The sequence below is a fragment of the Ranitomeya variabilis genome, chromosome 3, assembly GCF_051348905.1.
Source record: "Ranitomeya variabilis isolate aRanVar5 chromosome 3, aRanVar5.hap1, whole genome shotgun sequence".
Classification (NCBI taxonomy): domain Eukaryota; kingdom Metazoa; phylum Chordata; class Amphibia; order Anura; family Dendrobatidae; genus Ranitomeya; species Ranitomeya variabilis.
In genome coordinates, this window is record NC_135234.1 from 264,562,239 (window position 1) to 264,585,382 (window position 23,144).

At 42.6% G+C, this 23,144-nt stretch overlaps 1 protein-coding gene across 1 annotated transcript in view; it reads left to right on the forward strand.

The window, feature by feature from the left end:
* OPTC (opticin) overlaps nt 1-23,144 on the forward strand; it is an 809,828-nt gene that overhangs the window by 234,171 nt on the left and 552,513 nt on the right. The gene's annotated exons all lie outside the window — the stretch shown is intronic.

The following is a 23,144-nucleotide window of genomic DNA, read 5'->3' on the forward strand; positions in this document are numbered from 1 at the left end:
ATTCACAAATTTTACTACTATGGGAGGTATTTAAGATAGTCTTCAACAAACGAATGGATAGTAATAGGACGAACAGAAGTGTATGTTCTGCACCGATGATTAATTGTGATAGATAAAATGTATTTCAAGATAGATGTACAGCAGATAGGCTGACAACTAGAGATGGATCATTAGATGGAAAATGGGAGGAGGGATAAAATCTTCACTTGATAAGCCTCTGATCTTGCATCTTGCAGCAGGTTTGTCAGAATACTTATTTCTCGAAGGCTGATGAGAGGAGGAAGGGTGGTGAGGTAGGAAGGGGAGCTTGAAAAGATCTCTCAGGGCTGAGCTTTCATCAGAGCCTGTTTGTGAGCATCTGCCATGACAGACGGATCAGGGCAAGAAACTACAAGCCAGAAAGAGCAGAGACCTGTCACAGGCAAATGAATCCAGGGAATAGGGAAATGCACATGAAAGAGACAGTAAAAAAACAACGGATAAAGAGTAAAAGAATAACAGAAGAACGTGTTAGATGAGTAAGCAACAGGAGAAGTGTGCTCGAAAGCTATGTATGAAGAGCAACGTGTCTGATTGCCCTCATTGTATAACACGTTCAGGTTCTCTGATTAAAAGCTCTAGATAAGTTAGTAAGAATTATCCCATGACGTCTTGTGTTCTTCATCTTTTTTCTGATTATCATAGACAAACTTGATGTAAAATGATAGATGTGTTTGTGAGAGGGAATTGTACTGAACATGTAAACTAGAGATACATGGAAAGAAAGAAACTAAAGATACAGTATGTCAAAGTAAAAAATTACTGTATTACAGGTAAATGAAGCAGAAAGATAAGATAACTGTGTAAAATAAGAACAAATGGTGTTTACTCACGATAAAAGCAAAAGGTTAAGAGTATTGATGTAAACCGAAATGCAGATATAAAAGGAGCAAGCAAAGATTTCAATTTCTGTATTTTCTGTGTTAAAATACCGCCTAAGGCGTGTTTCACACATTCTTAGAATTGACTGCCGGTCTTCCAACCATCCAGAAATTCCTGGACAGTCCATAAAAATAGGGCAATTTTCAGCCTGTCTTAAAAAATAATTGATGTGTCCGTGATTTTTTTTTTTTTTGAAGCAAGAGAAGCTTGTATAGATTTTAATGACTGTAATAAAACAAAATCACTAGTTGGCAACCCTGACCACATGACTCGAACCTGACAGCCTGATGGGCATGAAACATGTGAAACAAGCCAAATATATTCCATATCCTGCTCCTCTTAATTCATTTTGCACATTTCACTTCAGTACAATTTGGTTTAAGATTGGCTTATGAAGTTCCCCAAACGTGATATTTTCCATCTTAGCTTGCTTACGTAGGTCCATATGGCTGGTGGGAAGAAAATCTCTAAACTACTGTTCTCAACTCACAGTATCAGCTGATGCAAGATGGCTATCTACTATATAATTGCCTAAGGGTACTTCCGTCTTTCTGTCCTTCTGTCACGGTTATTCGTTCGCTGATTGGTCTCGGCAGCTGCCTGTCATGGCTGTCGCGACCAATCAGCGACGCGCACAGTCCAGAAAAAAATGGCCGCTCCTTACTCCCCGCACTCACTGCCCGGCGCCCGCAAACACCGCTCACACAGGGTTAATGCCGGCGGTAACGGACCGCGTTATGCCTCGGGTAACGCACTCCGTTACCACCGCTATTAACCCTGTGTGTCCCCAACTTTGTACTATTGACGCTGCCTATGCGGCATCAATAGTACAAAATGTAATGTTAAAAATAATAAATAAAAAAAAAAAAACTGCTATACTCACCCTCTGTAGTCCGCTGAGCCACTCGCGCTGCACGCCATCTTCCGTTGCAGCTTGCGGTGGCAAAGATGGTATGGCAGCAGGACCTGTCATGACGTCACGGTCATGTGACCGCGACATCATCACAAGTCCTGCGCGCCTGCGCGGCAAGGACCTGACGTGAGGTCACGGTCATGTGACCGTGACGTCATCACAGGACCTGCGCTCAGACCAACCCTGGGACCGGAAGCTGCCGTGGACTACAAGGGGCCCTCAGAAAGGTGAGTATATGTTTATTTTTTATTTTTTAACCTGTGACAAACGTGGCAGGGCAATATACTACGTGACTGGCTAATATACTACATGGCTCTGTGCTCTATACTACTTCGCTGTGCAATATACTACGTGGCTCTGTGCTGTATACTACGTCACTGGGCAATATACTACGTAACTGGGCAATATACTACGTCCCTGGACAATATACTACATGGCTCTGTGCTGTATACTACGTCACTGAGCAATATACTACGTAACTGGGCAATATACTACGTGACTGGTCAATATACTATGTCGCTGGGCAATATACTACGTAACTGGGCAATATACTACAGCGCTGAGCAATATACTACGTGGCTCGGCAATATACTACGTGACTGGGCAATATACTACGTGGCTGGGCAATATACTACGTAACTGGGCAATATACTACGTGACTGGGCAATATACTACGTCGCTGGGCAATATACTACGTAACTGGTCAATATACTACAGCGCTGAGCAATATACTACGTCGCTGGCCAATATACTACGTCGCTGGGCAATATACTACGTGGCTGGGCAATATACTACGTGGCTGGGCAATATACTACGTAACTGGGCAATATACTACGTGGACATGCATATTCTATAATACCCGATGTGTTAGAATCGGGCCACCATCTAGTTAATGTATATCAAACTAGAGAAAAGCATACTTTATAAAACCAACACTCATCCTATGAAAAAAAAAAAAAGCAGAGCCCAAAAAGCTATAGTACTGTGCAAAAGATCTTGGCAAGTATGGGGAAAACACTGTGCAGGAATAATGCTCAAAAATATAAGTTTTGATAGTTTATTTTGAATCAATAAAATGCAAAGTAAATGAATGAAAGAGAAATCTAAATTAGATCAATATTTGGTGTGACCACCCTTTGCCCTCAAAACAGCATCAATCCTTCTACGTACACTTCTCACAAACAAAAGTGTTTTTCAATCAATAGATCTTTGAACAATAATAAGTTCCACAATTGGATGTGTTTAAATAAAATGTTCCTGTGCTGAGATAATCTTATAAATGTGTCCCTGCTGTGTACTGTGTAATGGCTGTGTTTGACCATACAGGGACATGGTCTGATCATAACACAAGTCCTGTGCAGGGGAGAAAGCAAAAAGTATACAGATATTACAACACAAGATAACTAATGATTCTTTATTTGACGCAAAACTTTGTTTAAAAAAAAGGCAGATAAATGATTTACCTCACAGAAAGAATCAGCTATGATCCCGTGCTGTCCTGATTTTGTGGTGCACCGTGGTCCTGTGTTGTGAATTCCACTCTTGGGCTCCCTCCGGTGGTTGTAAGTGGCACTTTTGTGAGTTCTGCTCTTGGGCTCCCTCCGGTGGATTTAAGTGGAACTGCTGCTCCTTGAATTTAGCAGTCAGCAGCTGCTTCCACTGATCGTCTATTCTGGCTCGGCTATTTATCCTGGCTCCATCCTTCAGCCAGTGCCAGTTGTCAATGGTTCCTGCTTGGATTCACATCTCTCTTGGATTTCCCTGATATCCTGACCAGCTCAGCAAAGATAAGTCCTTGCTTTGTTCTTTTGCTTTCCACTTGTTGTGGACTTAATCGTTCAGCACATTCTTTGTTTTTTCTAGTCCAGCTTGTCAGTATAGATTTATTCAGTTAGGCTGGAAGCTCTGGGAAGCAGATTTACCCTCCGCACCTTTAGTCAGGTGTGGAGATTTTTGTAAACTCTGTGGTGGATTTTTCTAGTTTTTAATACTGACCGCACAGCATTCTGTCCTGTTCTATCTATCTAGCTAGATTGGCCTCCTTTGCTTCATCCTAGTTTCATTCTGTGTATGTCATTTCCCTCTCCACTCACAGTGAATATTTGTGGGGGGCTGTCTGTCCTTTGGGAATTTTCTCTGAGGCAAGATAGCTTTCCTGTTTCTATCTTTAGGGGTAGTTAGTCCTCCGGCTGTGACGAGGTGTCTAGGGAGTAACAGGAACATCCCACGGCTACTTCTAGTGTTGTGTTAAGCTCAGGAACGGCGGTCAGTACAGGTACCACCTCCTCCAGAGCACGTCCATGTTGCTCCTGAACCACCAGTACTGTTATGATCCTTAGTGGCTGAGGATCACAGATAGGACCAGCTAAGTTACTGAACATAGAACAAGCTCTAGGGAGGTGGTAACTGGACTGACCGCAAAACCTGATCCTAACCAAACACACTAAAGGTAGCCGGTGAACGTGCCTAAATTCCTGGACGTCTCGACGCAGCCTGAGAAATTTGCTACCCCTATAGAGAAAGTATAGACCTCACTTGCCTCAGAGAAATGACCCCAAAGATATAGGAAGCCCCCAACAAATAATAACGCTGAGGTAAGGGGAAAATACAAAACGTAGAAATGAAAACAGATTCAGCAAATGAGGCCCACTAATACTAGATAGCAGAAGACAGGCAGGGAACTGTGCGGTCAGTAAAAAACCCTATACAAAAATATCCACGCTGAGAGTTCAAGAACCCCCACACCAACTAACGGTGTGAGGGGAGAAACTCAGCCCCCTAGAGCTACCAGCAAGCAAGGAAATCACATATTAACAAGCAGGACAAGGACAAATAAATAACCAAGAAACATATTGAACACTGATGAGCAAAAAATAACCAAACAGAAACTTAGCTTCGCTTGGCGAGACTGATAAAGAAGGAATTCAGGAAAGATCAGAATAACACTGAATACATCGACAGCAGGCAACAACTGATAGTCCAGGTGAGCTAAATAGGAAACCAGCTAACAGATAACGAGACAGCTGATCCAGCCTCAGACCTGCAGAATGACACAAAGAGCCACCAGAGGGAGCCCAAAGACAGCACTCACACAGTACCACTTGTGACCACAAGAGGGAGCCCAAAAACAGAGTTCACAACAGTACCCCCCTCATCAAAACCCCCAGGGTGATCAGGATGAGCCACATGGAAGGCATGAACCAAATCGGCTGCATGAACATCAGAGGCGACAACCCAGGAATTATCCTCCTGACCGTAGCCCTTCCACTTAACCAAATACTGAAGCCTCCGTCTAGAAATACGATAATCCAAGATCTTCTCCACCACGTACTCCAATTCGCCCTCAACCAGCATCAGGGCAGGGGGCTCAACAGAAGGAACCACAGGCACCACATACCTCCACAACAAAAACCTATGGAACACGTTATGAATGGCAAACGACGCTGGGAGGTCCAGACGAAATGACACCGGGTTAAGGATTTCCAAAATCTTATAAGGACCGATGAAGCGAGGCTTGAATTCAGGAGAGGAGACCTTCATAGGAACAAACCGAGAAGACAGCCATACCAAATCCCCAACATGAAGTCGGGGACCCACACCGCGACGGCGGTTGGCAAAGCGCTGAGCCTTCTCCTGTGACAACTTCAAATTGTCCACCACATGGTTCCAAATCTGCTGCAACCTATCCACCACAGAATCCACCCCAGGACAGTCAGAAGGCTCAACCTGACCCGAGGAAAAACGAGGATGAAAACCAGAATTGCAGAAAAAAGGCGAAACCAAAGTAGCAGAACTAGCCCGATTATTAAGGGCAAACTCGGCCAATGGCAAAAAAGGCACCCAATCATCCTGATCAGCAGAAACAAAACATCTTAAATAAGTTTCCAAGGTCTGATTAGTTCGCTCGGTTTGGCCATTCGTCTGAGGATGGAAGGCCGACGAAAAAGACAAATCAATGCCCATCTTAGCACAAAAGATCCGCCAAAATCTGGACACGAACTGGGATCCTCTGTCAGGCACAATATTTTCAGGGATGCCGTGCAAGCGGACCACATTCTGAAAAAATAGAGGAACCAAATCAGAGGAGGAAGGCAACTTAGGCCCCTGGACCATTTTGGAAAAATGATCACACACCACCCAGATGACAGACATTCTCTGAGAGACTGGAAGATCCGAAATAAAATCCATGGAAATGTGCGTCCAAGGCCTCTTCGGGACAGGCAAAGGCAAAAGTGAACCGCTGGCACGAGAACAGCAAGGCTTAGCCCGAGCACAAATCCCACAGGACTGCACAAAGGAACGCACATCCCGCGACAAGGAAGGCCACCAGAAGGACCTAGCCACCAAATCTCTGGTACCAAAAATCCCAGGATGGCCTGCCAACACCGAAGAATGAACCTCGGAAATAACTTTGCTGGTCCATCTATCTGGGACAAACAGTCTCTCTGGTCAGCAACGGTCTACCCACCTGAAATTTCTGCAGCACTCGTCGCAAATCTGGGGAAATGGCAGACAAAATCACTCACTCTCTGAGGATACCAGCCGGCTCTGAAACTCCCGGAGAGTCAGGCACAAAACTCCTAGAAATCGCATCAGCCTTCACGTTCTTCGAACCAGGCAGGTACGAGACCACGAAATCGAAACGGGAGAAAAACAACGACCAACGAGCCTGTCTAGGATTCAGCCGCTTGGCAGACTCAAGATAAATCAGATTTTTGTGATCAGTCAAGACCACCACACGATGCTTAGCTCCCTCGAGCCAATGTCGCCACTCCTCAAATGCCCACTTCATAGCCAACAACTCCCGATTACCAACATCATAATTCCGCTCGGCAGGCGAAAACTTTCTCGAAAAGAAAGCACAAGGCTTCATCACAGAGCAATCAGAACTTCTCTGCAACAAAACAGCCCCTGCTCCAATCTCAGAAGCATCAACCTCGACCTGAAAAGGAAGAGAGACATCAGGCTGACACAAAACTGGAGCCGAAGAAAACCGGCGCTTCAGCTCCCGAAAGGCCTCCACGGCCACAGGAGACCAATTAGTCACATCAGAACCCTTCTTGGTCAAATCCGTCAAGGGTTTAACCACACCAGAAAAATTAGCAATGAAGCGACGGTAAAAATTAGCAAAACCCAAGAACTTCTGAAGACTCTTAACAGATGTAGGCTGAGTCCAGTCATGAATAGCCTGGACCTTGACTGGGTCCATCTCAATAGTAGAAGGAGAAAAAATAAAACCCAAAAAGGAAACCTTCTGTACTCCGAAGAGACATTTTGAGCCCTTCACAAATAAGGCATTAGCACGTAGGACCTGAAATACCATCCTGACCTGCTTCACATGGGACTCCCAGTCCTCAGAAAAGACCGAAATGTCATCCAGATACACAATCATAAATTTATCCAGAAATTCTCGGAAGATGTCATGCATGAAGGACTGGAACACAGAAGGAGCATTAGAGAGTCCAAAAGGCATCACCAAGTACTCAAAATGGCCTTCGGGCGTATTAAATGCTGTTTTCCATTCATCCCCCTGCTTAATACGCACAAGGTTATACGCACCACGAAGATCTATCTTGGTGAACCAACTGGACCCCTTAATCCGAGCAAACAGATCAGATAATAATGGCAAAGGATACTGAAATTTCACCGTGATTTTATTTAGAAGACGATAATCAATACAAGGTCTCAGAGAACCATCCTTCTTGGCCACAAAAAAGAATCCTGCACCAAGAGGGGAGGAGGACGGGCGAATATGTCCCTTCTCTAAAGACTCCTTTATATAGCTCCGCATCGCGGCATGTTCTGGTACAGACAAATTAAAAAGTCGTCCCTTAGGGAACTTACTACCAGGAATCAAATTTATAGCACAATCACAATCCCTATGAGGAGGTAGGGCAACGGATCTGGGCTCATCAAATACATCCTGGTAGTCCGACAAAAACTCAGGGACCTCCGAAGGAGTGGAAGAAGCAATTGACACCAAAGGAGCATCGCCATGAATCCCCTGGCAACCCCAACTTGAAACAGACATAGCTTTCCAATCCAGTACTGGATTATGGGCCTGCAACCATGGCAGACCCAAAATGACAACATCATGCAAATTATGCAGCACAAGAAAGCGAATCACCTCCTGATGTACAGGAGTCATGCACATGGTCACTTGAGTCCAATACTGAGGCTTATTCTCAGCCAATGGTGTAGCATCAATTCCCCTCAGTGGAATAGGGAATTCTAAAGGCTCCAGGACAAAACCACAGCGCCTGGCAAACGACAAATCCATCAGGTTCAGGGCAGCACCTGAATCCACAAAAGCCATAACCGAGTAGGATGACAGAGAACAAATTAAAGTAACAGACAAAATGAATTTAGGCTGTATAGTACCAACGGTGACAGTTTTAGCGATTTTTTTTAAAGCGCTTAGAGCATGCTGAGATAACATGAGTTGAATCACCACAGTAAAAGCACAACCCATTTTGACTTCTATGATTTTGCCGCTCAATTCTGGTCAGAATTCGGTCACATTGCATAGACTCAGGTCTCTGTTCAGAAAACACCGCCAGATGGTGCGCAGATTTGCGCTCCCGCAAACGCCGATCAATCTGAATGGCCAAAGCCATTGAGTCATTCAGACTTGCAGGCGTGGGGAACCCCACCATAACATTCTTAATGGCTTCAGAAAGACCTTCTCTGAAATTTGCAGCCAGGGCACACTCATTCCATTGAGTAAGCACCGACCATTTCCGAAATTTTTGACAATACACCTCAGCTTCATCCGGGCCCTGAGAGAGAGCCAGCAAGGCCTTTTCTGCCTGGTTCTCAAGATTAGGTTCCTCATAAAGCAAACCAAGCGCCAGAAAAAACGCATCCACATTCAGCAATGCAGGATCTCCTGGCGCCAGGGAGAAAGCCCAATCTTGAGGGTCGCCACGTAACAGGGAGATAACAATTCTAACTTGCTGAGCGGAATCACCAGAGGAACGAGGTCTCAAAGAAAGAAATAATTTACAATTATTCTTAAAATTCAGAAACCTAGATCTATCTCCAGAAAACAACTCAGGAATAGGTACTTTTGGCTCAGACATAGGACTGCGAACAACAAAATCCTGAATGCTTTGCACCCTTGCAGCAAGATGATCCACACTAGAAGTCAGACTCTGAATATCCATGTCTGCAGCTGAACTCAAAGCCACCCAGAGATTAAGGGGATGAGAGAAGCTGGACAGACTGCAGCAAAGGGAGAGTAAAAAAAAAAAAAAATGTTATCAGGACTTCTCTTATCCCACTTCTGCGATGCATTAAACACTTTTTGGCCTGCTGTACTGTTATGATCCTTAGTGGCTGAGGATCACAGATAGGACTAGCTAAGTTACTGAACATAGAACATGCTCCAGGGAGGTGGTAACTGGACTGACCGCAAAACCTGATCCTAACCAAACACACTAAAGGTAGCCGGTGAACGTGACTAAATTCCTGGACGTCTCGACGCAGCCTGAGAAACTTGCTACCCCTATAGAGAAAGTAAGACCTCACTTGCCTCAGAGAAATGACCCCAAAGATATAGGAAGCCCCCAACAAATAATAACGCTGAGGTAAGGGGAAAATACAAAACGTAGAAATGAAAACAGATTCAGCAAATGAGGCCCACTAATACTAGATAGCAGAAGACAGGCAGGGAACTGTGCGGTCAGTAAAAAACCCTATACAAAAATATCCACGCTGAGAGTTCAAGAACCCCCACACCAACTAACGGTGTGAGGGGAGAAACTCAGCCCCCTAGAGCTACCAGCAAGCAAGGAAATCACATATTAGCAAGCTGGACAAGGACAAATAAATAACCAAGAAACATATTGAACACTGATGAGCAAAAAATAACCAAACAGAAACTTAGCTTCTCTTGGCGAGACTGATAACGAAGGAATTCAGGAAAGATCAAATAGCACTGAATACATCGACAGCAGGCAACAACTGATAGTCCAGGTGAGCTAAATAGGAAACCAGCTAACAGATAACGAGACAGCTGATCCAGCCTCAGACCTGCAGAATGACACAAAGAGCCAGCAGAGGGAGCCCAAAGACAGCACTCACACAGTACCACTTGTGACCACAAGAGGGAGCCCAAAAACAGAGTTCACAACACAGTTCATAACAGTTCTGGTCATCACAGTAGCATTGGTTTCCTCACGGGGAGAGTGATGTTACATTTGGAAGCGATGAAGGATATCTTTTATCAGGTAACCACGATACATACAACATGTTCACACTCCAAGCCAGAAGGGGGAACTCTAAGCCTAGTATAGGGTGAACTCCCCTATAAATACATTCTGATCTGGAGGGAAAGGGTTCAGAAAGTTACAGACAGAGAAGAGAGCAGACCGACATAGAGTGTTAGAAGGTCTGAAGGGACCGTGTAGTAAGAAGTACTACAGCTCCTGGAAAGAGACATACAGAAAGCCTAACATTGTTCAGTGAGTGTGAAGGAGAGCGAAGCACAGGAAAGTAACATCAGGGGAGACCAGCTAAGAGCAGGCTGCCTCCCTCTGAGGCGCAGATAACAGGTAGCTGGACCACCGAGGTTGTAAGGGACTCTACGACTTACAGCAGAGACCAGCAGAACAGCTGAACTGCAAGTTACCTGTCCGCCACACACACCTGAGACACAGTAACACATAGCCCGGGGCGTGGTAGAGTCCCTGTAAAAAGGCTCGAGTTACCTGTCATGCAGGTATTGTCCTATCCTTTAAGGGGGACAGAGAGCAGAACTGTGAGGACCTTATCTGAAGCCATAGACAGTAAGGGACTACAACACCACCGCCCTAGAGGAAGGCTTTTAACTCCACCTGGTAAAGGGGACTCTGGATTCACTTCCAAGCAGGCCAAACCCTGCCTGCCCTGTGATCTGGTACCCTGGACTGTGATTGCCTGAAGTCTTCAGTAAACCAGGTAAAGAGACTGCAAACCTGGGTCCTCGTTCTTCAATGCGCCATTCACCATCTTCCATCTACACACCGGGAGCCCTGGGGACATACTTCACCTGTGGGAAGTTATACCACCTAGCTGCCATAACATCACCCCCAGAGGACCCCTTAAAGCAGCGTCGGTCCCCACTGACTGAATACCACAGGTGGCATCACAAACATAAACTCTATTTACTAAACCCCCTTTAAAGATTTTCCCCTTTTACATGGGCGCCCAGGGCCATGGACCGGGTGGCCACTGTGACATCCTCCTTTGAACACAGGACCCGGTACCGGGTACCCCACGGCCCTGGCGGGGACTCATTTTTATCTTCTCTTTTGCTTTGTTCCCTGCCCAGTAGTGATGAGCGAGTGTAATCGTTGCTCGGGTTTTCCAGAGCACGATCGGGTGATCTCTGAGTATTTGTTATCGCTCGGAGATATAGTTTTCGTCGCCTCAGTTGCATGATTTATGGCTTCCAGATAAGCTGAATACATGTGGGAATTCTCTAACAAGCAGGCATTCCTCACATGTATTCAGCGTATCTGGAAGCCGTAAATCATGCAACTGAGGCGATAAAAACTAATAAATACTCAGAGATCACCCGAGCGTGCTCTGGAAAACGCGAGCAACGAGTATACTCGGTCATCACTACTGCCCAGGAGCTGTGGTATTATCAGACCATGTCCCTGCACAGTCAGAGTCATTATAAATGTGCTCCTGCTGTGTACTTTTTAAGATTATCTCAGCACAGGAACATTTTATTTAAACACATCCAATTGTGGAAGTTATTATTATTATTATTACAAAATCTAATGATTTAAGATCAACTTTTGTTTGGGGGAAAACCCCATAGTTTTTATCTCTCATCACACAGGACACCATTAATCCTGACCAAAGTCCAAACTACAGACAAATATTTCTCATTTTTCTTCACTCCACTTCATATGTTTTCATGCATACCTGAGTCGCTTGGTCTTGTTTCCATTTCAAGGTATAACTTTTGGATGCAATTCATCTATGATGACCATGTCAGGTCAGACTACTCCAAATATTAAATAAAAAGTAAACAGTATAGATGGGTTCCACTGGTTGCTACCAGTTCAGACCTGATGGCACTGCTGGATATCTTCCAATTTTTAAGGGAAATAAGTATGAAGTGTCTTTTATCTGTTGCACTAGGTTTCTTTGGTAGACCACTACATCTGTGACCCACTTTTTTGTGTCTTTAAGGGCTCTTTTCCATTTGCGAGAAACACATCCGTGTCTCAGCATGTGAAAACCAAGCTCTGACGCCGGCACTTGGGAGTGGAGCGTGCGGCTGCATGTGTTGCTATGCAGCCGCATTCTCCGCTCCGGAGTGCCGGCTTGGTTTTCACATGCGAGACACGGACGTTTATCTCACAAGTGAAAAGGAGCCCTTTAGCTGGGAAAAACAGGCAGAAACTTATCCATCATGCAAGCCATCAGGAAAGTCTGTGATTGTCACCAAATTTATGTTGCAGAATTATAACAAGCCCACACATACAGCCAATAGTGATTTCTGTGTTTGCTCATTCTATTTGCATTTTGTATATTAACCCATTACTTGCCAAATGAGCAATTTTCATTTTTTTTTTTTTAATGACAGATTTTTAATGATTTGGGTCCTAATGAATCAGAAACATAATTTGCAAAATTTTTTCAAGTACAGATTTTTCAGAAAAGGGCGTCCCAATATTCAATTAAAAATGACAATGACATGATTTCCTATTTTGTAAACATTCATTTTACAAACACAACACAAAAAATTGGACCTAATTATAAAAATTATAAAATCTTAGTTCCTGGAAGCTAAAGATTAGACGTCCCAAAAAAGGACATTGGTAGATAATTGGTTAATAAAATACACTACTAACACGTCTACTTTTGAAAGCATTCTTACTTTCGTCCATGGTGATACTCGACTATCATTGTAGTATCTGGGTGCTCGGATGTGCTGAGTACTTAACGAGCATTAGGCTATGTACACACGTCAGGATTTTGTCAGGATTCTGTCAGGATTTTGTCAGGATTTTGTCAGGCTTTTTCATCAGGTTTTGTAGCCAAAACCAGGAGTGGGTGATAAATGCAGAAGTGGTGCATATGTTTCTATTATACTTTTCCTCTAATTGTTCCACTCCTGGTTTTGGCTACAAATCCTGAGGAAAAATCCTGACAAAATCCTGACAAAATCCTGACAAAATCCTGACAAAATCCTGACAAAATCCTGACAAAATCCTGACGTGTGCACATAGCCTGAGACAGTGCTCAAATTTGAAACTCGAATCCCAGCCCTGCATGTTTTGCACCTGTTACGCAGCCACTAAGCATGCGGGGATTGCCTGCAAGACACTGTAATGTTGTTAGCCATATTGGTAGTGGCATTACTGTGATTGGCTGACCGTATCACATCATCAGGGTTTATAAAAAGGCAGGCACCACCACGCTTGACACACTGATGCCATTGGAGTGAAAGAATGCTTGTCTAGGGCTGTGTGTGCACAGTTGAATGAATCAGAGTCCTCTATTGATCCATTGATACTGATGTTGATTCTGCATCATCTTACTAATAGCACTTGAAAGGGCTAAGGCTCTGTGCACACGTTGCTTTTTTTTGCGTTTTTTCGCTATAAAACACATAAAAACCGCAAACATTATGCATCCCATCATTTAGAATGCATTGCTCAATTTTTGTTCTCATGATGCGTTTTTTTCCGCAAAAAAAAGCATTGTGGTAAAAAACGCAGCATGTTCATTAATTTTGCGGATTTTTCACTTTTTTTCCCGCTATTAAATGCATTGGGACGCTCCGGAAAAAAATGCGTCAAAAACGCGAAAAAAACGCATTCGGATTTCTTGCAGAAAATGTCTGGTTTTGCTCAGGAAATTTCTGCAAGAGATCCTGAACGTGTGCACATAGCCTAAATCTGTGACTTGTTGTTTGCATTCGATACATTCTGCATTTAGCCTAGGGAACGACAGTTGCAGCAGCAAGGAGCATGTCAGAATACAGTCTCTAGGAAGGGCTTAGGGATCGCAGTTCGTTGTTAAATATATATCTGCTGCATTTTTTTTAGGGGGGAGTAAAAGAAATTGACTATATTTTCATTCACAGAGTGTTACGTGCTTTGCGGTACCTTTCTGTGCTATTGAACACTCAAAAAAAGCTTTGAAAAAATGTTCTGGATTCAACTACTTACCCATAGAATATTAGAAGCTCTGTGATAGATTTTGGTGGTATATAACACTCCAAAAAAGCATTGACATTTATTTCTTGTTTCAATTACTAATCCATTTTCTGGATTCAACTACTTACCTATACACTATTACACACTCTGTGGTACATTATGGTGGTATATAACACTACAAAAAAGCATTGTAAATTTTTTCTGTATTCAATTAATCACCAATAGAGTATTACGTCCTCTGTGATATATTTTGGTGTTATACAACACTTCAAAAAGCATTGAGACATTTTTCTTTTTTCAATTACTCATCCATAGAGTATTATGTGCTTTCTGGTACATTTCTGTGGTATACAACATTACAAAAAAAGTGGAATTTTCTGTCTAGATTAAATTTCTCATCAATACAGTATTACGTGGTCTGTGGTACATTTCACTGCTATATAACACTACAAAAAAAGAGTTGAAACATTTTCAACATTCAATTACTCATCCATACAGTGTTACATGGTTTGTGATACATTTCTGTGTTATATAACACACCAAAACAGAATTGCCATTTTTTTTCTAGTTTCAGATACTCATCCACACAGTAATATGTGCTTTGTGGTACTTTTTGGTGGTTCGACGCACGTACTCAAACCCCATTGAATTCAATTGGAGGAAAAATGCATAGACAATAAATTAAGGGGTGAGACAAAGCTTCGTGAATAGCTAAATTGGGGGCAGACACCAGGAAAAGTGGCATCAATTGACTCACAGTAGAAATTTACTCTTGTACCATGGATCTAACAGAGTGGCAACCCAGTAGACAGCATTATTTCTAACCCTAAGAATACTTGCATCGTGTTGAAGATAGTGCAGCAAGAAAGCGCTCATATGTTGGGTGCTTCCATGAGGTCCAAACCCATACTGTGATTAGTTGTGGCATAACACTCAATGTTGCTTCTTCCATCTGCTTCTGCCAACCACAGAAAACAGAGAGCGCATCATTATCCTCTTTATCTCCTGACTGCTGCACGTCCTTCACCTCGTCCTCCTCAATTTGTTCCTCAGCTCCTGCATCTTCACTAGCAGTTTGTCTGGTACCATGAACCCGCCTTGATCGCTGCAAGCCACCCTCCCATGGTACCCTCATATGTGATGACATTCTGGAAATTTGAGATATCTGTATCCCTTCAACATCCTCCTCTGCTTACAACTCTTCCTCTGGGACCATCACCTCCTGATGCAGACTATTCAAATTGAGCTCCTGCATGTAGATGACCAGAATAGTGATGCTGATGATGGCATCATCAGCGCTAACCATTTTAGTAGGCAACTGTGCAGAAGGGTGCAGAGGTCTTTCATCTGTGCCCACTTCGCAAGCGTGATTTGCACCACGTCTGGACTGCGTTGGCCCAGGCTATGCAAAAAGACATACTGCCCCGGGATCGTGCTGCCACAGCCACTGCAACATGTGCAGAGTGGAATTCCACTGTGTCAGAACATCGCTAATTAAATGGTTAACCGTAGGCCGAAAGACCCCTGTAGAAATGCAAGTCAATGACCTACAGGATCCGATCGGCGAAAGTGAGTACACAATGCTTTCTGCAGTAGTGCATCCAGGCCAGGATAGTGGCAGCGAAATTGCTGTACCACCAGGTTGATAACGTAAGCCATGCAATGCATGTGTGTGAGGTTGCCACGGTATAGGGCCGCCACTAGTTTTGCACCATCATCACACATGGATCCATGTTCATTGGAGACAGCTATTGCTCTAACTCGGCCTGGATACCTGTCTACAACTCTTGAGTAGTGATGAGCGAGCACTAAAATGCTCGGGTGCTCGTTGCTCGAGTCAATCAATTTGTAATACTCAGGTACTTGAACCGCGATCCCCACTGGTGGTCCTTTTAAGGTCTAAAAACAACTGAAAATGATGGAAACACTGCTCAAATGACACGGGAACATCATGGCAAATGTCATTTCTGGCTCCTAGGTCACAGCGGTAAACAATGTTGTCAGAGTTTCACACCATTTTTACAGGTGCACCAAAAAACATACAAAACCGAAACCCAAATGGATTTTGCTGGGAAATATGTTAAGGAACATACTTTTCAGGGTAATGACTTGTATATAAGGCAAAATAATTAACCCCAAACAAAAATGTTCCTCCACGACTTGGGCTATGTTCACACGCAGCGTTTTTTATGCGTTTTTCAACTTTAGCAATGCTTTGAACCAATACAAATGCATTCACTGGGTAATGTCATTGTAACATTTAACAACCCTATTTGGCATTGTGTTGTTTGACACATTAGCAGACACATCTTGTTTCATTTATGAAGGAGGGACTCTTAAAGTTACAGAGCCTATTTTTAGAGGGGAATCAGGCGGCATTAATCTTCTTAAAGTGCCATTAAACAGTGGGTCTCCTATACTGTTATTGCCTATGCAGTGAGTCGCTGGGCTGCCAAAAATTAGGACGAACCCCCAATACTCCTTTCATGAGACGTACAGGAGGGCCTCCTGAAAAAATGTTGCATTGAATGCAAGGCCTGGCCTGCCCCAAAGTTACATGCATCCCAATAACTGTTTCAGCAGACGTACTTGCGGGTCTCAGGACAAAATTGTTCCCATTACACTGGTCAACAGCATTTTTGGTGCCAAAGATATTTCATCGAATTTAGGGTATTTTTGGGGTGCTGATTCTGAATATGTCATCAGTTTTGCCAGATTGGCTCAAGTTTTTGAGATTTTTGGTATCTTATTTATAGCACTTGTTGGTAAATGCGACGCATCATCTCATTAATTTCTTTGGATTAGTACTTGAACTGAGCAGTTCTCAATATAGTTTTGTGTTAGTGTTCTAAAAGTTTGTTCATAGCTTGATTTTTGCACTAACTTTATGTTGTTCTCTGTTTTCCAGTGAAAAGCATGAACTCATCAAGAAGAAGTTGTCTTAACGATCCAGACTCATTCTGTTACATTTGTGGTGAATACACACTGCCAAAACATAGAAGAAACATAACAGACTTCGTAAAAAAAGTGTATTTTGCCTATTTTGGGGTTATGCTTGGGGACCAAGACAAGTTTTGGGCACCACACATAGTGTGCAAAGCATGTATCGAATTATTACGAAAATGGAGCAAAGGACAAAGAAAAAGCTTCAAATTTGGTGTTCCAATGGTGTGGAGAGAGCCAAAAAATCATCATGATGACTGTTATTTATGGTAAACACAGGTACAGGCACATCTTCACAATGAGGGACAGGCCTTCTTGCAGATTCCATGTTACTCCCATTTTCGTTTCTTATGCTTATTGAATCCTTGCACTTGCACTGCACAGAAATAACAGTCATCATGATGATTTTTTGGCTCTCTCCACACCATTGGAACACCAAATTTGAAGCTTTTTCTTTGTCCTTTGCTCCATTTTCGTAATAATTCAATACATGCTTTGCACACTATGTGTGGTGCCCAAAACTTGTCTTGGTCCCCAAGCATAACCCCAAAATAGGCAAAATACACTTTTTTTACGAAGTCTGTTATGTTTCTTCTATGTTTTGGCAGTGTGTATTCACCACAAATGTAACAGAATGAGTCTGGATCGTTAAGACAACTTCTTCTTGATGAGTTCATGCTTTTCACTGGAAAACAGACAACAACATAAAGTTAGTGCAAAAATCAAGCTATGAACAAACTTTTAGAACACTAATTAACACAAAACTATATTGAGAACTGCTCAGTTCAAGTACTAATCCAAAGAAATTAATGAGATGATGCGTCGCATTTACCAACAAGTGCTATAAATAAGATACCAAAAATGTCAAAAACTTGAGCCAATCTGGCAAAACTGATAGCATATTCAGAATCAGCACTCCAAAAATACCCCAAATTCATTAAAATATTTTGGACACCAGAAAAAAAATTTTTTTTGGTTGACCTGTGATAAGAAAGTCTGTCTCCCATACTGTTTGCTTTAGCACTGAATGCAAAGCTTGCCCTTCACCATTGTTACATGCACCTCAATAACTGTTTCAGCAGATGTACTTGAGGGCCTCAGGACAAAATTGTTCCCATTAGATGAAAGTGTGTCTCCCATACTGTTTGCTTATGCACTGAATGCAAGGCCTGGCCTGCCCTAAAGTTACATGCACCCCAATAACAATTTCAACAGACATACTTGAGGGTCTCAAGACAAAATTGTTCCCATTAGAACAAAGTGAGTCTCCCATACTGTTTGCTTATGCATTGAATGCATGGCCAGGGCTGCACCAATGTTACATGCACCCCAATTACTGTTTCAGCAGACGTAATTGAGGGCCTCAGGACAAAATTGTTCCCATTAGAAGAAAGTGTGTCTCCCATACTGTTTGCTTATGCACTAATTGCAAGGTCTGCCCTGCACCAATATTACATGCACCACAATAACCCTTTGAAACCATGTACTGGATGGCCACATGAAACAAAAATTTTCCATTATTCTTTTTTTTTTTAAATTACCACCAAGTTTGCCCAGTGAATGCAAGGCCTGGCCCTAATTTGCATGCACCACAACCCCCCTTGGAAGTAATGTGAAAAAAAATTCACATTACAAAGGAGCGGTTCACCTATAATATTAATAATCTTTAGTTATATAGCGCCAACATATTCCGCAGTGCTTTACAGTTTAACAGTTTCAAACACAACAGTCAAAAGTAACAACGTTAACAATACAATAATTAAAGCAAAAAGCAACCTACTATGAGGTGGGGGAGATACAAAGTACAGGTGTGTATTTACAATGATGTATTTACAATGATGGTCTAGCCATCTTCAGGGGCTGGGGGATAGATGGAAGTCGTGAATGGGCTACACACAAACATAAAATGACTTTGATTAGTGAGCGTGATAGGCTGCTCTGAACAAATGTGTTTTGAGGGAGCGCCTAAAACTATGCAAATTGTGGATGGTCCTAATATCTTGGGGTATAGCATTCCAGAGGATTGGCGCAGCACGGGAGAAGTCTTGGAGTCGGGAGTGGGAGGTACGGATTAGTGCAGAGATTAGTCGAAAGTCGTTTGCTGAGTGCAGCGGTCGATTAGGCCGATAGACCAAAATGAGGGAGGAGATGTAAGGGTGTGCCGCACTGTGGAGAGCTTTATGGGTGAGAACAAGTACTTTGAATTGGATTCTATAATGAATGGGCAGCCAGTGTAATGACTGGCAAAGAGCGGACACGTCTGAATACCTATTAGCTAGATGGACAACCCTGGCTGCTGCATTAAGGATAAACTGGAGAGTAGGGTTGAGCGAAACGGGTCGATCATTTTCAAAAGTCGCCGACTTTTGGCTAAGTCGGCGTCTCATGAAACCCGATCCGACCCCTGTGCTTGTCGGCCATGCGGTACGCGACTTTCGCGCCAAAGTCGCGTTTCAATGACGCGAAAAGCGCCATTTCTCAGCCAATGAAGGTGAACGCAGAGTGTGGGCAGCGTGATGACATAGATCCTGGTCCCCACCATCTTAGAGAAGGGCATTGCAGTGATTGGCTTGCTGTCTGCGGCGTCACAGGGGCTATAAAGGGGCGTTCCCGCCGACCGCCATCTTACTGCTGCTGATCTGAGCTTAGGGACAGGTTGCTGCCGCTTCATCAGAAGCAGGGAGAGCGTTAGGCAGGGTCCACTAACCACCAAACCGCTTGTGCTGCAGCGATTTCCACTGTCCAACACCACCTTCGGTGTGCAGGGACTGTGGAAGCTATTTTTTTTTTTTTTTCCCCTCAGCGCTGTAGCTCATTGGGCTGCCCTAGAAGGCTCCGTGATAGCTGTATTGCTGTGTGTACGCCACTGTGGAAACCAACTGCTTTTTTCAAAGCACATATCCTCTTGTTCCTTCCTTTCTGCACAGCTATCTTTTCTGTTTGTCCACACTTTTTATTTAATTTGTGCATCAGTCCACTCCTATTGCTGCCTGCCATACCTGGCTTACATTACTGCAGGGAGATAGTAATTGTAGGACAGTTTTTTTTTTTTTTTTGTTTTTTTTTTGTGGGAGATTAAGATTGGCATTTCTGCTACAGTGCCATCCCTGTGTGTGCCATCTCTCACTGAGTGGGCCATAGAAAGCCTATTTATTTTTTCCGTGATTTGTGTTCTAAAATCTACCTCAACACAAAAACACTACATCAATCAGTGGGAGAAAAATATTGGCCTCAGTCAGGGCTTGTGTGCCACTGCTGTGTGTGCTATCTCTCATTCAGTGGGCTATAGCAAGCCTATTTTTTTTTTTTTTTTTTTTTTTAATATTATTTGGTTTCTAATTCTCCCTGAAAAAAAAAAAAAAAACCTAAAAAAACAGTGGGAGAATAATATTGCCCTTTCAGCTTGTGTGCCAGTCTTGACTCCTGGGTGTGCCACCTCTCTCCCTCTCATTCAGTGGGCCATAGAAAGCCTATTTATTTTTTTTTTTTAATATTATTGGGTTTCTAAAGTCTCCCTGAAAAAACAAAAAATACATAAAAAAACAGTGGGAGAGTAATATTGCCCTTTCAGCTTGTGTGCCAGTCTTGACTCCTGGGTGTGCCACCTCTCTCCCTTTCATTCAGTGGGCCATAGAAAGCCTATTTATTTTTTTTTTTAATATTATTTGGTTTCTAATTCTCCCTGAAAAAAAAAAAAAAAAACCTAAAAAAACAGTGGGAGAATAATATTGCCCTTTCAGCTTGTGTGCCAGTCTTGACTCCTGGGTGTGCCACCTCTCTCCCTCTCATTCAGTGGGCCATAGAAAGCCTATTTATTTTTTTTTTAAAATATTATTGGGTTTCTAAAGTCTCCCTGAAAAAACAAAAAATACATAAAAAAACAGTGGGAGAGTAATATTGCCCTTTCAGCTTGTGTGCCAGTCTTGACTCCTGGGTGTGCCACCTCTCTCCCTCTCATTCAGTGGGCCATAGAAAGCCTATTTATTTTTTTTTTTAAATATTATTGGGTTTCTAAAGTCTCCCTGAAAAAACAAAAAATACATAAAAAAACAGTGGGAGAGTAATATTGCCCTTTCAGCTTGTGTGCCAGTCTTGACTCCTGGGTGTGCCACCTCTCTCCCTTTCATTCAGTGGGCCATAGAAAGCCTATTTATTTTTTCCGTGATTTGTGTTCTAAAATCTACCTCAACACAAAAACACTACATCAATCAGTGGGAGAAAAATATTGGCCTCAGTCAGGGCTTGTGTGCCACTGCTGTGTGTGCTATCTCTCATTCAGTGGGCTATAGCAAGCCTATTTTTTTTTTTTTTTTTTTTTTTTAATATTATTTGGTTTCTAAAGTCTCCCTGAAAAAAAAAAAAAACCTAAAAAAACAGTGGGAGAGTAATATTGCCCTTTCAGCTTGTGTGCCAGTCTTGACTCCTGGGTGTGCCACCTCTCTCCCTCTCATTCAGTGGGCCATAGAAAGCCTATTTATTTTTTTTTTTAAATATTATTGGGTTTCTAAAGTCTCCCTGAAAAAACAAAAAATACATAAAAAAACAGTGGGAGAGTAATATTGCCCTTTCAGCTTGTGTGCCAGTCTTGACTCCTGGGTGTGCCACCTCTCTCCCTTTCATTCAGTGGGCCATAGAAAGCCTATTTATTTTTTTTTTTAATATTATTGGGTTTCTAATTCTCCCTGAAAAAAAAAAACAAAACCTAAAAAAACAGTGGGAGAGTAATATTGCCCTTTCAGCTTGTGTGCCAGTCTTGACTCCTGGGTGTGCCACCTCTGTCCCTCTCATTCAGTGGGCCATAGAAAGCCTTGTTTTTTTTTTTTTTTTTAATATTATTTGGTTTCTAAAGTCTCCCTGAAAATAAAAAAAAAATACATAAAAAAACAGTGGGAGAGTAATATTGCCATTTCAGCTTGTGTGCCAGTCTTGACTCCTGGGTGTGCCACCTCTGTCCCTCTCATTCAGTGGGCCATAGAAAGCCTTGTTTTTTTGTTTTTTTTTTAATATTATTTGGTTTCTAAAGTCTCCCTGAAAATAAAAAAAAAAAAAACATAAAAAAACAGTGGGAGAGTAATATTGCCCTTTCAGCTTGTGTGCCAGTCTTGACTCCTGGGTGTGCCACCTCTGTCCCTCTCATTCAGTGGGCCATAGAAAGCCTTGTTTTTTTTTTTTTTTTTAATATTATTTGGTTTCTAAAGTCTCCCTGAAAATAAAAAAAAAATACATAAAAAAACAGTGGGAGAGTAATATTGCCATTTCAGCTTGTGTGCCAGTCTTGACTCCTGGGTGTGCCACCTCTGTCCCTCTCATTCAGTGGGCCATAGAAAGCCTTGTTTTTTTGTTTTTTTTTTAATATTATTTGGTTTCTAAAGTCTCCCTGAAAATAAAAAAAAAATACATAAAAAAACAGTGGGAGAGTAATATTGCCATTTCAGCTTGTGTGCCAGTCTTGACTCCTGGGTGTGCCACCTCTCTCTCTAATTGTGGGCCATAGAAAGCCTTTTTATTTTTTTCCTTCATTTGTGTTTTAAAATCAACCTCAACACAAAAACACTACATCAATCAGTGGGAGAAAAATATTGGCCTCAGTCAGGGCTTGTGTGCCACTCCTGTGCGTGCCATCTCTCATTCAGTGGGCCATAGAAAGCCTTGTTTTTTTGTTTTTTTTTTAAATATTATTTGGTTTCTAAAGTCTCACAGAGAAAAAAAAAAAAAAAAATTAGGTGGGAGATTAATATTGACATTAGTGCTTGAGTGACAGTCCTGCGTGTGTGTCATCTCTGTGATTTGGTGTCACAGAAAACAGAGTGTGTAACATTGTGCCTGATTTTCCTTGTGGTCTCACCAACCTGTTAAGGGATATTGAAATCATACTGAAGTTATAGCTCACCGTGTAAGTTGTTTGACAGCAACAAATAAAGTTAGTTTGGTTACGATTTTTAAACAATGAGGAAGTCTGGTGCAAGAGGTCGTCGTGGGCGTTCATTGTCAGCTGGTAATGATGGTAGTGGTAGTGGAGCATCAGGTGGTCGTGGGGATAAAAATATTCCACCTAAGTCTGGAGCTGTGGAGCCAGTTTCGTCGTCAGGCTACACAAGGCCTCGAACGCTCTCTTTTCTGGGAGTAGGAAAACCGCTTTTAAAGGCTGAGCAGCAACAGCAAGTTTTGGCTTACATTGCAGACTCAGCCTCTAGCTCTTTTGC